Source organism: Rattus norvegicus, chromosome 1 (genome assembly GCF_021556685.1).
Source record: "Rattus norvegicus strain SHRSP/BbbUtx chromosome 1, alternate assembly SHRSP_T2T, whole genome shotgun sequence".
Lineage (NCBI taxonomy): Eukaryota > Metazoa > Chordata > Mammalia > Rodentia > Muridae > Rattus > Rattus norvegicus.
The window spans coordinates 265573639-265590662 of record NC_141534.1 but is presented as its reverse complement, the minus strand read 5'-3'; the positions used below and the strand labels follow the sequence as shown (position 1 = coordinate 265590662).

The 17024-nt window shown below is 41.8% G+C and overlaps 1 protein-coding gene across 11 annotated transcripts in view; it reads right to left on the bottom strand.

Moving 5' to 3' along the window:
* Add3 (adducin 3) overlaps nucleotides 1-17024 on the bottom strand; it is a 107606-nt gene that overhangs the window by 87124 nt on the left and 3458 nt on the right. For 4 of the 11 annotated variants that reach the window (XM_087627843.1, XM_087627915.1, XM_087627776.1 and 1 more), the window contains exon 2: nucleotides 14236-14276. The gene's annotated coding sequence lies outside the window, so the exon portion shown is untranslated. 11 annotated transcript variants of the gene reach the window in all.

The following is a 17024-nucleotide window of genomic DNA, read 5'->3' as shown; positions in this document are numbered from 1 at the left end:
AGATGGTGTTGGCAAACAGCTGGATTTTCAAACATGACTGATCACCAGGAACAATACCAGAGATGAGGGAAGTTTTGAAGAGTTCACAGTTAATTCAACAATCATCTATGTGGAACTCTCCAAACTTACCCACATTTCACTATTTTGGATTTTTAAGTAAATTTCCCAAAGCACACAGCAAATCACAAGTACAAGCAGTCGAAGACGCCCTCCTCACAGACCCAGAACACATCACACAGCTACGGTCATAAAAGCCAGCGACCTAGGGATGCGCTGATGTTAAAGTTGATGAAGACCAAACACTGCATCTAGGTTGACTAAAGTTATCAAGTGGAGCTTCTCCTCCTCTTAGAGAAGCTCTCCTCTGTTCAAATTACTGCACGGATTTAAATCATCACAACAATCTAGTACTCTCTGAACTCTTTTGAAGAACGCAATGCACCTGTATCCTAGCTAAGAAAAAAATGAAAAGTTTGGAAACTGATATTTTTGCTGTCAACACTTGGAACAAATTTAGGAACAAACAGATGTTATTGCTTTACGGGATAAATGCACTGAAATTAAGTTAAAATCAGTTTCTTACTATATGCAAAGCAGAGTATGAACAATTTCACGTAACTTCTTTGTAAACTGCCCTTTTATAGTTCTGACTATAAGTGAGCCAGGTGTGGTGTACACACCTTTAAACCCAACACTGGAGACAGTGGCAGGCAAAGCTCTGTGAGTTCATATAGTAAATTCCAGGGAGCCAGAGCTACTCTTTGAGACCCTGTATCTATCAAACAAACAAAGTCACCTCAGTTAACCACAAGGCTTACTTTCTTCTTCTGGTCACTGATACCCAATCAGTTTGGGAATGGGTCAATCTTGGTAAATATAAATACCCTACCCTCATTTCACACTTGCTGCCTCCTCCTTCCTTTCTCACCAGGGATTGTACATAGCAGGCAGGAAACATTTAGTCAATGCATATTTATTAATCAACTATGTACTGAAACTCTACTTATGACATACGTTATTAATGTCATGTTATGTCCCCTTCAAAGCAAGGTGAGACATTTTCTTTATCCCAGTTCTCCATCTGAAGATGATGGGAAGGCTCACAGGTATCTTACCAAAGGCCAGCAGCAATGACGTTAGATCTAGTGTCAACAGCTGTCCTTTAGCCAGACGTGACAGCTCACACCTGCATCCCAGCACCCAGGAAGCTCAAGGAGGCCCCCTGCCTGCCTGAGCTGCACAGTGGGCCCTGTCTGAAAGCACGGGTGCCAGCGTCTACTCCTAGGTGACCATGCCTACAGGGAAAGCACTTCACAGACTGAGCCATCTCCTAGTCTCAAAATAGATTTTAATAACTAAAATTCTTTCTGATAAATAAGCTTAACTACAGAACTAGATTTTAAAATGCTAACATTTCTTTTTTTTTTTTTTTTTGGTTCTTTTTTTCGGAGCTGGGGACCGAACCCAGGGCCTTGCGCTTCCTAGGTAAGCGCTCTACCACTGAGCTAAATCCCCAGCCCCAAAATGCTAACATTTCTAATGCGACAGATTTCTTTCTTTACTATGCCTTATGTAATAGCTCACTTAGCAGAAAATAATGGAAAATTGGGGTCTAAAGTTCTGTAATCTATTTCACTCAAACAAATGTTCTAAACCTTTCCTGTGCTTTGGAAAAGTGCAAGTGTTTCTCATTTAAATATGCTAAATATGAAAAAAAAGAGTCAAGGCAGCCAAATCATCCAGTTTGAATTTTCAATATAATGTTCCTAAACATGTCAGAAACGTTTACCATATACATCCATGACTCGGTTCAGTGGTGAACACACTAAATTGAAACAATACACAGAAGATCAGCACGGCTTTCTGCTAAAACAACAAAGTTCATGACATGGTCCACATTTGTTTAAAAAAGTCTCCAATTCAATGAAAGATTTAAAAAATGAAAAGAACGCTAAGCACTATTTCCAGAGAGAGAAAGAGAGAGAGAGAGAGAGAGAGAGAGAGAGAGAGAGAGAGAGAGAAGACGAATCCCAAGCACCTGAGGCCTGGCACCCGTGCAAAGCCTGCTCTAGAGAGGGAAGGTTGAGTGGAGTTCTAGATGAATTCTCCTGCACACAACTGCACTGAGGGACTCCCTGAGGTAGAGCAGAGTGCTGGATTCCAGCAGTGAGCTAGCACTGCAACAGGCACACGGCCTCAAGTGTCCCTTCAGAATCTGGGCCTCTGTCAGAAACAGAGGACTCTAGACTCTCCTTTTCTTCTCCAACTTTGAAAGTTTCAATTCCTGCTCCTGTCACTATAAAACCCAAGTAAAAGGTAAAACACCGGCCACCCAGAAAGACCCTGGAGGCAGACATCAACCGGCCAGCACCTCTAAAGACTCCTTGTCCCTACCAAAGCATCTGCCAACTTGGGAGCAGGGCCCCCTCCAATTCTGAAGTCATGATTCCTCACTTTAAAATAATGGCCAGAGGTCTGTGACCCTGTCTTAACTCCAGAAGCTTGAAGATTTAAACCTAATTATTGTTGCAAAACATAGACCTTACTCTTAAAAACACATTTCTTGGAATCAATGAATGTGGGTTAGTATTTAGAGTGAGTGCAAACCTCACCTCTGCCTTGAGAGGAAGGTAAGGCAGGAGGGACAGAGAATGCCAACAGAGACAGGAGGGCTGGGGCACCACACTGAGACCGCCCCAGGCTGTTCTCAACTAAATTTAGCTTTACTTCTTATGTAGCAATATAGTGGACAGGTGTAGGCAGGAAAAGTCTTGTTTCAGAAACCCTAAAATAAACACATTGTAGAAAAATGTACAAGGGATATTTGAGCCATTGAATGATGAAATAATTTTCCATGTTAAACTCTGTGCCTTATAGACTTTGTCCTATTTCTTACTCAAAAACAATCTTAAATATTTCAAAGTGATATTTTACAAAAATTTGGTTAAGATACTAAGTCTAATATAAACTTAAATAAATCTTAGTTTTGAAATACTCGGGGTACCTTTTATACTTCTGGCTTATTTTCATTATATTTTATGCTCATAAAACATCTTATATTTTATGAAGAATGTTTTTTAGATAAACAAGTTATTTTTTTAGATTTATTTTATATATGTGAGTATTTTGCCTGCAAGTAAATTTATGTACCACATGTGCCTATGGAGGCCAGAAGAAGGCATCAGATCCCTTGGAACTGGAGTAACAAACATGATTTGAGGGACATGTGGGTGACAGGAATTGAACTCAGGCCTCCTGCAAGTGCTCTTCCATTGAACCATCTGTTGAGCACCCCCTTCCCGAACATTATTTAATATTTAACTTTTAGCTGGGCTTGTGGTTCACACCTTTAATCCCAGCAAAGGCAGGCAGATCTCTGTGAGTTCTAGGCCAGCCTGGTCTACAGAGCAAGTTCCAGGACAGCCAGGGCTACCCACAGAGAAACCATATCTTGAGAAACCAAATACTTTCAAACACTAAAGCAAGCTTTAAAAATAATGTACAAGTTAATTTTGTGAATTCGGTAGGTTTTTAAGAGTTGTAAAATCAGTGTCCTATGATACATGTTTTCTACACGTCTTATCATAAACATGCATACCAATGCCCAATCACACCTTTAACAGAATTATCAGGAACATCAGAGACATAGCCTATGCTAACTGTGTCACTTCACAGATTGTGAGGTTTGCTGGATTGGAGCCTCCACTCAATTTACAAAACAAGAGTGACCCGGCAGGTGATTATTGATGTCCCTACTTAGCCTCTTACACAATCTCTTACTTAGCTTCTCAAGTAACCCACACTTGGCTACTCTGAAGCTTCCAAGAGGAACCACTAACTGTAGTCAAAGAGAATCTTACAAATGACATCATGACTTCGTACAGCTCAGACATGACAGACATGGTATTGCAACACCCTATGCCCTCAATGATTTCCTTCTTGTTATTTCACTTCACAAAAGTTTAAATAGTAGTACAAAAGCATAATGTGGAGATGCAATTTCCCTTGGGGGAAAAAAAGATTCGTCCTTGGCCAAAATTCTGACTACTCACTTGTTTCTAAACACCCAAATGAAAACAGTCTCAAAGACTGTCAGTGAGAATAGCTGAGAAGTAGTCAAGTAGATTAATGAGTAGTCACGTTTCTGAAGTATGTCTTGGAGGGAAGACCATTGTGAAGACTTGCTAAGTCTTCTGAATTTCCAAGAGGAGAGCTGGGATCGCGCGATAGTAGTAGAATACAGTCATTAACTTTCCATCCACAGGGATCTTCAGCAAGATGTTTATACACTTTTATTTCTCATACTTCTGGAGACTTTGAGAAATCTATATCCAGAAGTTGAAAGATTTGGTGTTTGGTAAGGGTCAGATGTTTTGTTCATATCTGATTAACTGCTACATCCCATGTAGGAGCGGTAAGGGAGTTCCCTTAGGTCCCGTTTGTAAGGTAGTAGTAACCCACTCTTGTGGACCTCACCCAAAAGCCCATCAAAACAATACCATATTTAAGATACTGTCAATATGATTGGGGGAAGCCAGACAACTTAGCCCTCCCTTTCCTGTCCCAAAGCCAGGTCTTAGGTTCACTCACTTATCTCTAAAAGCCTCAACCCTGACCCTGCCAGCACTCATGCCCTTCTCTACCATGGTATTTTAATGCCAAGTCTCTGACACATCCGATTATGGCTTTCATCAACTAAAACAGGTACCACAGAATAAAATGTGAACGTCTTGAAATACCACCCAGGGTCACACAAAAGTGCCCTCGCCCTTACTGTTCATACTTCTCCTCTCCTACCACACCCTCCCCAATGGCTTTGGGATTCCATTACCGTGGCTGAAAATTCACCTTCCTCCTTAGTAGCTAAAACCTAATGGAACGACTAGGTCCAAATCAAGTACCACATCCTCCCTGACTGACCAGGATAAACATCCCCTCTCCTGCCACCCCCTGCCTTCTTTCCTTTACTTGGATATGACACTGTAACTCAGGCTGGCCTGGAACTCACTACATAGCCAGATAGCCTGTAACTTGTAGCAGTCCCCCTGCCTCAGCATCCCAAGTACTGGAATGACAGGCGTAAGCCATCGTGCTAGGATGCACTTTCTTCACACTTGGTGTGGACTTGGAGTCACAGCCATCAAATCAATTATCCCTCTTTTCTAGAAAAGCTCATTCTAATAAAGATTTTTTTCTAAAATAAATTTAGGGAGTTAATTTTATGCTACATAAATTATATCTTGGCAAAAAAATAAAGAATGTTAGATGGCACACATCTGTACTCATAATAATGGGGCGGGGGAGCACTGAGATTGTAACTCCATTAACACTGAATCCCCAGGTTCAGTCCCCAGCACCACATAGAACTGTGTGTGGCAGTGCACCCCTTTAATCTAGAGGGGGGATAAGAAATTCAACTAAATAATAAGTTGGGGGCCAACCTGTGTCAACTCTGTGACATGCTAAAAGAACCAGAAATAGTAGTAGTCGTTGCGGTAGTAATAGTATTACTACTGCTAAGGTGACAGTCCGTGACAACTCAACTAAAGCACCTTCCATGCACTTCCTGAGCAGGTAAGCTGCAACGGTAATACACTTCAGTAGGTAACTATCATCTTGGCCTTGCCAAAAGAACTGTGAACTGAGTGCTGCAGACTCTTTACTTATAGGCTCACCTTTATTGACTTAAGACCTCACAAACTTATTTACAAGCTGGCTCTGCTCCCTGATAACCATACAGAGCCTTCTTTTGCTCATCTAGGCCATCCTGGAGGAAGTTCTTCAGGTGTTCAAGAGACTCACTCAGGACTTCCCAACACCACCTCTGGGTTACTGTCTGTAGGAGCTAAGCATCCTACCCTCTTCCATAGCTGCTTCTTATGGATAGATAAATGCACACAAGACATATTTCCCTGGTGCCTTCTTATAAACTAAGGTATGACCCCTGTTGCATTAAGTTTATTCTTTCAAACTATTTCAGTGGCCTTGTAAATAGTCCCCACCACTCCATACTTCCCAAACCTCCTCTTCGCTCTGAAAGGAAACCTTCCTCTGCAGCCGCTTGCAGCCCTGCTCATCGCTCCCATCTCTCCACACCTGTCTGCTAAATCACCCTGTGAGTGAAAGGGTGGCATGAATCCTTCCACACCCGCTTCTTCAGTTGCACAGGTCTGTCTGTCTGTCTGTCTGAGCACTTCATTCCACCTTAAGACATACTCAGCTGCCACTTTTGGGCTATGATGCACACGGCATCTCTGAAGACTGCCGGACAGCGTCTCTGTGGAGGCATGCGGGACAGCGTCTCTGTGGAGGCATGCCTGTGTTCTCTTGAACACACAGCTGGCAGAGCCCTCGGGACGATGATAACTGCTAGCTACTATCTTTAACCATGTGAACTAAGAAACAGCCAGGCTACTCCATTTACAGTCTCCTGCATTCTTAAATGACAATAACGCTCATGTCTGTTTTTACATTTTAGTTAAAAGTAAATTATTCTACAAAAAGGATTTCTTTGGGTACTAAGTGTCACTGGAACTTAAAATAAATGTCTGGTTTGAGTAAAATAAACGAAAAGCCTTGAAACCATTAGGGATGCACGCTACCATTTCAGGCCCTTACAGCACAAGTTCTCTTCTGGTCATTAAAGGGATTGAGTATGCCTTCCTTCAAACAGAGATGGGAGATGACAACCCTCAGGCTTATCCTAAGCCCTCACCCCTCTCACAGCAGCTTCCAACCAACCGAATGAGCCTCAGATTAGTCATCTCCCTTTCTCTGAACTTGTGCAGACTTCTCCTTGGGACTGAACGTTTAGATCAAGCTTAGTTCTCTCAGTTATGTCCCACAAACCAGTTATAAAATCCTGTTGGCCCAGCATTCAACCCAGACTCACCTCTTGAGCTGATGTATTTATTATTCCTCATCTAGGTCACTGAATGACCCTCTTAGGCACATTTGCCTGCTATGTGCTACTCTCAAAACACAGCCCAAAGCATCCTTAAGAAATACACGTTAGCGTATGCTACGGTTGTGCGGCTCGTGTTCTTATGGAATTCCTAACTGTGGGAGCAGAGGTCGATGTGACTCTTTTGCCTGCCTTTGGGACCCTGTTCCTCCTACTGAGTTGCCTCACCCAGGCTTGGTGTAAGAATATGGGCCTGGTCTTACTGTCATTTAATGTACTTGGTTGAAGACCCTGGAAGGCCTGTTCTTTTCTGGGTGGGGGGGTGGATCCAGGGGAAGAGGGGAAATGGTGAGAGAAGAGACTGGAAGGGAAGGGGAGGGAGAGAGAGAGAGGGGAAACTGCAATCCAAATGAAATATATATGAAAGAAGAATTAACAGAAAGGAAAGGAATACATGTCAGACTGCCATATCTTTGTCCAAACCACCCTGGGCTTCCTGTTTCCTCTTCCCCCATTCTGCTCCATCAGCTATGTGAGCATGGAGGGCTCTGGGCTTGTTTCCTGTGCCTGCAATGTTTTCCTCATATATTCACACAGAACCCTTCCCTGTCTCGCCTCTCTGTTCACATGCCACCTGCTCAGTCATTCTATTTAAACTGATATCTAACCCCCAAAGTTCTGTTTATTTTCTCTCCTGTTCTATATTTCTGCATGACATGGCATGTAATATATTCATTTATTTATATCTATTCTCTCAAACACCAACTCCATTGATCAGAAGAGTGTGTGTTCTGCTTATTAACTCCTCCGTAGTTACAACAGAGCCAGTGCACCACTAACTGCATAATAAATGTTTGCTGAATGAATAAAGGAACAAAGGGAAGGAAGAAGCATCAAGCTGCTCAAAAGGAGGAAATCTAAACGGAGGCCATAGAAACACGTACGAGGAAACAGCAGTCCTAAGCACAATACGATCAGGATGAGAGCTGAACTCGCCATTTCTGGAAAAACACCCGACAATGTTTGTACAGTGTGCTTTAGGAAAGGTGCCCTGCTTATTGGAAAGGACCTGCTGCTGCCAAAGGCCCCGGCTTCAGAAGAATTCAAACTCCAGAGGTAACACGCCCCTAGAGTGATGCGATCTACCCTCTGAGCTGACACAGACATTCACGGACAAGGACGTGCATGGCATGTGCCTTCTATGAAACCCATTCCCGGGATCTCCACACCATACCACCAGAGGTGTCTTAGCTACTTTGTAACCCAAACCACTAATCAGAGAGGTTCGTGTTCTTTGCACTGACAAGCATCTCGAGCCTCTTAAGAGGATGTACCACAACTCTTCATATTTTAACACACAAGGACACCAAATGTTCCTTCGTCAGTCATATTCTTTTACAAGGAGTAAACTGTAAGCATGACCAAGTCCGAATTCACAACTGAAACATTCTAGAACAAATAATGAAAAGAAGAGCCTGTGAGCCACTCCCCAAAATAACCTCCATCATGCTATAGAAAAACCACATCACGGACAGAAATCTCTTCCGCACATTCTTTTTTTTTTTATATATATTTAAGGTTTTGTTTATTTATTTTGTGTATGTGAGTAACTGTCGCTGTCTTCAGACACACCAGAAGAGGGCATCAGATACCATTACAGATGGCTGTGAGCCACCATGTGGTTGCTGGGAATTGAACTCAGAACCTCTGGAAGAGCAGTCAGTGCCCTTAACTGCTGAGCCATCCCTCCAGCCCCCACACATTCTTTCTGTCCTTTCAAACTAGTAAAATCCTACCTTCCCTTTAGACCTACTCTTTTCCCTCTGTCTAAATACTCCATGCAGTATTTTTTTCTACGGAATCTGTATTCTGAGCCTGTCATCTGACATTCAACACATACTGGCAATTAATGTCTTTGTACTGCTGACCTTTCCTAGCTCTAAAGGCAGAGTGAGACCCTGAGGAACTATGCTCTTCATAATCTATGGGATTCGTAGGGACTGGATGAGTGTCATCTCCTTACTATGAAAACAAATGTTTGCTGGCTGTTGCTGAACTACGGGTCAGAAACTTTCCATTAGGAGCTGGACAAACAGCTCAGTGGTTCAAAGTATGTACTGATCTTGCAGAGGACCTGGGTTCAGTTCCCAGAGCCCACATAAGACAGCTCAAAACTGCCTATAATTTCAGCTCCAGAGGATCTGACATCCATAGGATCTGGCATCTGTAGGTACTACATGGACATGCACAAATCCACACACAAACACATAAATAGAATTTTTTTTTAAAAAAGGAAGCTTTTAGTTATATCAAAACAATGACCTTTAGCTTTCTAATAAGGACATCTATTAAGGGTAAATTATATAACGTAAATAAGAACAGTACACAAGAGTAAGCAAGTCATTTGTCCATTTGTTTTGTTTTGTTTTGTTTTGAAACAGGAGCCTATGTTGTAGCCAGTAACTATAGACGTAGACCAGGGTATTCTTGAACTGGTCACAATTCTCCTCTTTCAAAATCTCAACTACCCAAGTGCTGGTGTTCCAGGTGTGAGGCACCACACACACAATTATAAATCTCTTAATTGAATGGCTCCATGAATTCAATAAAGTACTGCTATAGATGTGCACGATACATCATGCTTCGTGGAGTATAGAGCACACTTGGTGTGCACATGACGTTGAGGTTTCCCTCAGGATCTGAGGGGTACGTGGTTGGATTCTGTTGTGCTATGGACGTGGGCTATCGTATGGGCTATCAGGGCCCCACACAGCAAGTCCTACCATTTAAAACTATTTAGGTAAAACACGGAGCTGGAGAGACAGCTCAGCATCTAAGAGGACAACGCTGTTGTTACAGAGGACCCCAATGCAACTTCCAGTGCTCCCATCGGCAACCACCATATCACACAGATGGATGGACAGATGCACACACACACACACACACACACACACACACACACACACACCCTAACAACTAGAATGAATGATACATAAAAATAAAAACAACTAACAAACATCTCTCTGTTCCCCACCATAACTGAGCCAGGAGAGACCTGTAAGGTTAACTCACCCACCTACCCAGGAAGCCATATATTTTAGGAACAATGGCTACAGCATGGGAAATAACTTACTTTATGGTACATAAACTCCTCATGCTGGCTTGAACTAATAGAAAACAAAAGGAACAAACAAACAATACAGAAAAAGCAAATATTGAATACTTAAAAAATCTGTCATGAATATTTCTTTAGTCTAGTGAAATTTCAATCCTATTTACCCATCTGCTCACCCATCTAAAAGAAAATAATTTACAACGAAGATAAAAATATTCTAATCTTGGTTCAAACCTTCTGTGCAGTCATCAACAAGGAAATGCATAAACCTGTGAACATCCCAGCACGGTACTTAGAAATAACTTTGAATCATTAGAATAAACTCCTGACTGTGTGCTCATCTGAAAGTCTCACTAAAGCAGACAAATGCAATACTTTAACATGACTCTGGCATTCTTACTAAGGGCTAATAAGAATGGCTACCTAATTAGTTATGTAACGAACGTACAACAATCAAGGGCATTCGCACAGTAACAATTAGTTATATAACGAATGTGGAACCGCCAAGGGGAGCCTTAGAGTAACAATTTCTCTTTTCAGTTCTTCCTGCCGAAGTTTCTTCTCATCTGGCTATGACAGGTTTGTTCCAGTGGCCTCTACTGACCTCTAACAGTTTTTACTAACTCCAGCTGTATCTACTCCTGCTTCTACAGTTTTAGGAAGACAGGAAAACAAAACCAAAACCTAGAAGATAGCTAGGATACATCAAAAACAAAAGCAAGCCCACTATGAATCAGTGTCCACTCAGTGAGACAAGAGAAAAAGCACAAGGAGGGGAAAGTTCATTCCTGTTTGCTGGGGCCATCAATAACCAGACCTAGGGATAAAAATACCTCAAAACAATTTTGTTTACCACCTAGTTTATTAATTTCATCATGGCCTGACTGTTTTTAATATCAATCCAACAACTTCTTAAGGTTTCTCCTTTGCCAGGCACTCCGACCGGTGCTGAACTGGCTCTTCAGGGCAGTCAGTCCGGCCTCCTGCTGGGAATTGTAATTAAAGTTGGGCAGGCAACAGCTCCACTCTAAGAGCCTTTCAGATCCTCCCAATGAGTCAAGGCCTGGTTCCTCAGAAACTGCCTGAGTCTGGAGGAAAACTTAGACACTGCTCAACCTGATGCTGGCCATTCAGTAGATGGCACTCTTCTCTTTGGGGCTCTAGGAAGTCCTGTTGTGACAGTCAGGTGTGACAGACGCAGAGCAGGGACTCCTTCAAAGTACTCAACTGATAATCAAATTCCTCCAGGAATGCTTTCATCAAAGCAGATGGCTCAAACCAGAAACCTTAAAATAGCCCACGGGTACTTCCTACCCTCTGAAAAGCCTGGTGTTTGGGTCCTTGCCTGTGAAAAAGCCCAGAGAAGCTGAGATTATTACATACATCAAATGCAACATGTAACCAGTAACTCACTGACCGCCATGTAACCAGTAACTCAACTGACTGCCAAGTAACCAGTTTCTCAGAGCCTTTACCCTGGCAAGCAAGAATAAGTTTCTTATTCAGGCATAAAATGCCCCCTCATGGCATTTCGTGATAACCATGACAATATTCACATGCTGCTGACTATGTCCTTGTCTGGGATGCATTTTTCATTAGGGAAACAACTAATGGTTGCAGAGTGTTTGGAGAACTATGATGCCATCCTCATCACCTTTCATCAGGACACATACACTAGTTTCAGCACTAATTGGAAATAAGCTGGAGGGGCTGTGAGGACTGGAGAAAGATGACTCCTAAGAGCACTGGCTGCTCTTCCAGGGGACCTGGATTCAATTCAGCACCCACATGGCAACTCACAACTGTCTGTAACTGCACTCCCAGGGGATCCAACATCCTCCCACAGATACACATGCCAGCAAAACACCAATGCACAGAAAAGAAATAAATCATCTTTTTAAAAGAAAGAAAACAAGTTTCAGTATCTACTTAAATAGATCAAACACTCTGACACAAAACCATGGCAGATCTAGCTTTATAAAAATAATGTGTTTAAAGCAATGAGGACTTCTCATTCACTGCTGATATGTATGTTACTCTACTCAAGAATGGCTGGGGCCGGAGAGTTGGCTCAGTGGTTTAATTCCCAGCACCCACATGAGGGCTTACCACTTCCTAGGGTGCCAGATGTGGTGCACAGATGTGTCACTCGTATACATAAAATAGTAAGGACCATTAAAACAAAAGAATGACCCCTGGGCTAGGATGGTGCAATAGGCAAAGCTGCTACAGAGCAGAGGGTCTGAGCTCAATCCCCAGTATGCAGAGGAAAGGTACCCTGGGGGTGCAAACTTACACCCCCAGCCCCAGAAGATGGAGAGGAGAAGATCCCTGGGGCCCACAGGTATGTGAACGTGCTGTGTACACACATGTGGGTGTGTGGTTTTCCCACTTCTGTCTTCAGAGATCTTAAAAAGCAAGTCAACTGTGGAAATGGGAGAAACTCCTTCCAGTATCTTCTCTTCCAAAAAGTGAATTTTCAGCAGTGACACAGGAATCAACCTGAGAAAAGAGCCAGCTTTCCCAGGAGAGAGAATGAATGTTATCCTGACAATAAAAGTTAGAAGCAAATGGCAAGATGGGGCAACACACTAGTCCATGCTTAAGAAAAGGAAAGAGACTGTGGCAGAAAAGCAGTGTGCTGACATCATGGCCAGCTCCTTCCCTTTCTACCAGCATCTATCCCAGACCCATAAGCAGCAGTGAAGTCCCAGGTATCAAGGTCTAATGCCCAATCACAACTCCACTAATGTCTTCCAGGTACCTCCTCAGCTCTTACAAGACTGACCCTAGTGTCCTTTTCCACATAGAAAGTGAAAGCAGAAAAGTTGTGCAGCTAACAGTTGGTGGGCTCATTTCCAGAGAATTGTAAGTAGTGTTTTCAACGTTCTATAGTGTGGGGAGTTCTATGGCATATCAAGTAACTATATCCCCCGTCATTCCAACAGAACAAAAGATGAGAGTGCTGTGTGGGAGAGAAAGAAAGAAATGCTATCCTTGCACAGAATGAGTGGACCTACTGTGGGAGAATGCCACACTAATACTGGGGACAATGACAAATAAAAGACATAACCAAATCCCCAAGATCTCAGAAACATCAGTTTAAAGCTTATGTCAGCTGGAAAGCTTAATAGCAGGTGACCAGTCACTCTAAGTGCGAGCCTTGAAAGTTGAGCTCAAAGGGCTGACTCAGATCTCTGGGTCCCTTTCCACTTTCACCTAAGGACAGTTCTTAGTGAGAGACATATAATAAAATATCACAAACTAAATCTCAAAGGGATGGCTAAAATAATAAAATGAGTTTATGCATATTACGCAGAAGTAAGTTCTGTTTGTGATTCAATGCTTGATAGCTACCTGCCTTAATGCATAATGTAATAATTATAATTATTATGTAGGGGCTAAGGAGATCACTGAGTAAAGTGTCTGCCATCAAGCATAAGAACCTGAGTTTGATCCTTAGCACTGCGTAAGAAGCCAGCAAGAGGACTCAGTGGGTAAGGGCACCTGCCTCCAAGCCTGGCAACGGGAGATTGATCCCTGGTGGGGACCCATGCGGTGGAAAGAGAAGGCTAACAACCTCGAGCTGCCCTCTGATTTCCACATCATACTCCATGACACAATGTGCATGACTGCACCAGTGCATACAAGCAAATATGTGTGATTTTAAAAAGTAAATTGAAAAAGAAAAAGCCAAGAATGAAGCCATGTGCCTGGAATCACAGTGCTGGCATGGTGGTGAAAGATTGTGACCTAGGCTGGTGGCCAGCCAGCTTAACTAAAGGCGAGCAGCCTCAAGTCTCAGTCAGAGATGGTCACAGAACAAGATGAGGCCAGGTATGGCAGCACATACCTTTACATTCAGCACTTAAGAGGCAAAGGACTGTCCAATCTCTGATCAGCCTAATCAACTTAGGAAGTTCTAGCCAGGGCTACACACTGAGGCTTGGCTCAAAACAAACACTCAAGAAAGAAAGAAAAAACAAACAAAACAAGGTGGATAGCTCCTGAGAAATGACATCCAAGGTTGCCCTCTGATCTCCACACACATGTATGTGCACCCAAACCCTGATTCAGAGCATGTGTGCACACTCAAAACACACATGCACACAAAAGTAAAATAAGTTGTCAACACACACATATACATGCGCACACTTGAGACACTGGTTTTAATGACATTACGTTACTGCCTTACATTTCTCAACTATATTTTTACCTTCAGCTGGTTACGGGAAATATCAGGTATGTCCACTGTCCCTTCAAAAAAAAAAAAAAAAAGAGCTTTATAACCTGATATTCAAGCCTTTTCCTTGCAGGAGGAAGTATCCCTCTTAAATGTTAGCTGATGTGTTTCCTACACCAGTATCCTCACTACCAGTTCAGAGAATCTGAAACCCAGAATTCAAAGTCCATCTTCTATCAGTAAGTCTTCACACTTCCAGCTAAGCTTTAACCAAAGCCGACCTTGAAGAAGGTGCAAAAGTATAAGGTAATGGTGTGGGTCCTTTTGAATGGCTCGATCTAAACCTAGCCTCTATCTGAGGCTATATGCTGAGCCCAGTCATTTTTATTTTAGCACAGCTAAGACTAATCTATGTTACCTTTTTAAGATACAAACTTTCAAACACTTTTTAAAGTAAAAGATTAGGGCTAGCCATGTTCCGCACTTGGGGAGCGCTTGCCTAATAATCACAGCCCTTGGGTATGAAAACCAGCACCACAAAACTGGGTGTGGTGGTGTGCACCTCTGATCCCAGCACTCCAGAGGTGGAGGCAGGAGAATCTTATGTTCAAGAACGTCACCCTCAGCTACATAGTGGATTTAAGGCAAGCCAGGGCTTCATGAGACTGTGTCTCAAAAAGATTAAATTTTGTCCATTTTATACTTGTTATTGATTATGGTTGTTTGGAATTCTCAGACCACTCTGAAAGCCAGAATCATTCTTCAAGACTTGTAGGGTGTTCCTCTATAAGTGTGGTAAGAGATGTCCTAGAAGGATGAAAGGGCTTTCTCACTGAGATCTTCAATCAAAACAGCTGAAGGAGACAAGACTCCCAGTCTCACACATGAAGTAAACAAAATAAACCCTTTTTGCTTAGTACTTTTAAATTTTTTGGACTCAGTAAACATTTAATGAATGAAAACCAGGCAAATACATTAATTTTACCTGAAAATAAAAGAACCCCATACAAACATAACATACACATATGAACACACACACCCCTATAATTCGCCATCTCTAAAAGAAATAATTACTAGGATCTTTCCTAGTCTAGAGGGATACATTTCAAGACTCCAGTAAAAGTCTGAAATCACTGTATATGTATTCTGTGGTTATGTTTTGATAATACTTTATAAATTAGGCACAGCAGGAATACAATGACTGAGAAAACATATAATATACCGGTATAAACTTACTTAAAACTCATGAATTGCTTATTTCTGGGATTTTTCCATTTAATTTTCTTAACTGTATCTGACCAACAGCCACTAAAATTCTGCAAAGCAGGAGTGCAAATAACTGAGGACTATTCTCTATGCATCCAGTAGGAAACAGCTTTCTCCTGCCACAGCACAGACAGAGTATTCTAACTTGTGTTCTTCAGAGATGATTCAACACAGGCAGCCATTACAATAAATCTGAAACTGTCTTGGCTTTCAGCCAAGGGAATCAAACCAATGACAAAACCCCAAATATCTCCTAACAATTGCAGCTATAAAGATTTGGCATGGACCCCAAGTTCAGAGGAGAGCACATTAACACGAGAGATATGAAATAAAGCACTGAAGCGTTAACTTTGAATCTCAGTTACCTGGCTTGATCTGTGATTGTTCAGCAACTGTCAAACTGGACTTGAACAATTTCACATAAGCTTATGCTTAAAGGGAAAGATAGCACTGTCCATTAGACATGCTAAGTTTTCCTATTTTATTCTACATGGCTAACTTTTCCAAAGGAACGTGAACTAGCTAGCACTAAATATTAATTATAGCAAAAATGTTTAAGGTAAGAAATAGCAACTAGTACATGTCTTCCAGACAGACCTCTTCCTTGACTTGATGTATCTGTTTTAGCATTTCTCCCTAACTACGCCACACTCAGTTGTCAGAAAGGGGCACCCGGCTATCTATGACACTCAGAAGCACAGCTTTGAGGAGCTCCTAATTTATAACGACTTTTTGCTATCACGTAACTTGTTATCAACCATACTGGTGAAGCACTGCACATCACTGAACAAAAACATTCAGTCCAGAAAAACATAACTGGTAACAAGGTAAGCAAGAGTAAGGTGTACAGCATAACTTCTCGGCCACTTCTTAACCACTGACTACATATTATATTCTGAACGTCAGGCAGAATATTCTCAGGGGTCATGTGATCATCTGTCATATGCCCAAACTATCACACACTTCCTGATATCCCATATGCAGAAATGCTTCATTGTTTTATTAACGTCTCTTAACCAACTACCTGAAGAGCTCCTTAAACTATGGTTAGCATTAGGTAATAAATTGCTGGGGTGTTTTTCCTTTAAAGCAAGTATTACCAACATGCTGACACTCCTGGGTCAATTAATTTTAAGTTAGCAAAGATTAAATTCTATCTTTAACGAGGTGGGAAAACTGTAGAAAAGTGTCCCACCACTATTCATCACTAAAGTTAATCAGATCAATTTTAGTAAAAAAGAAAAGTTACCCTGCAAGTTAATACGAGGGGAAGGGGATTTAGCTATAACATCTTCCAGAGGTGCTCAAAAAGAAACAATTCTATCACTGAGTCAGCCTTGTACTTTAAATATACGAGTCATTCTATTGGCCAGGTAACTTCATTTTAAAAGGACACATTACACTATACTCTTACTAGAGATTTGCTAAAACCCAAGCAGTACATACATGTTCAGCACACTAAGGATGGAGTCCATTCTAAGAAAGGCAATCATTTCATATTGCTAACTCTAAAATTTCTATAATTTTGTAATAATTCACAGTGAAGAACTCACACA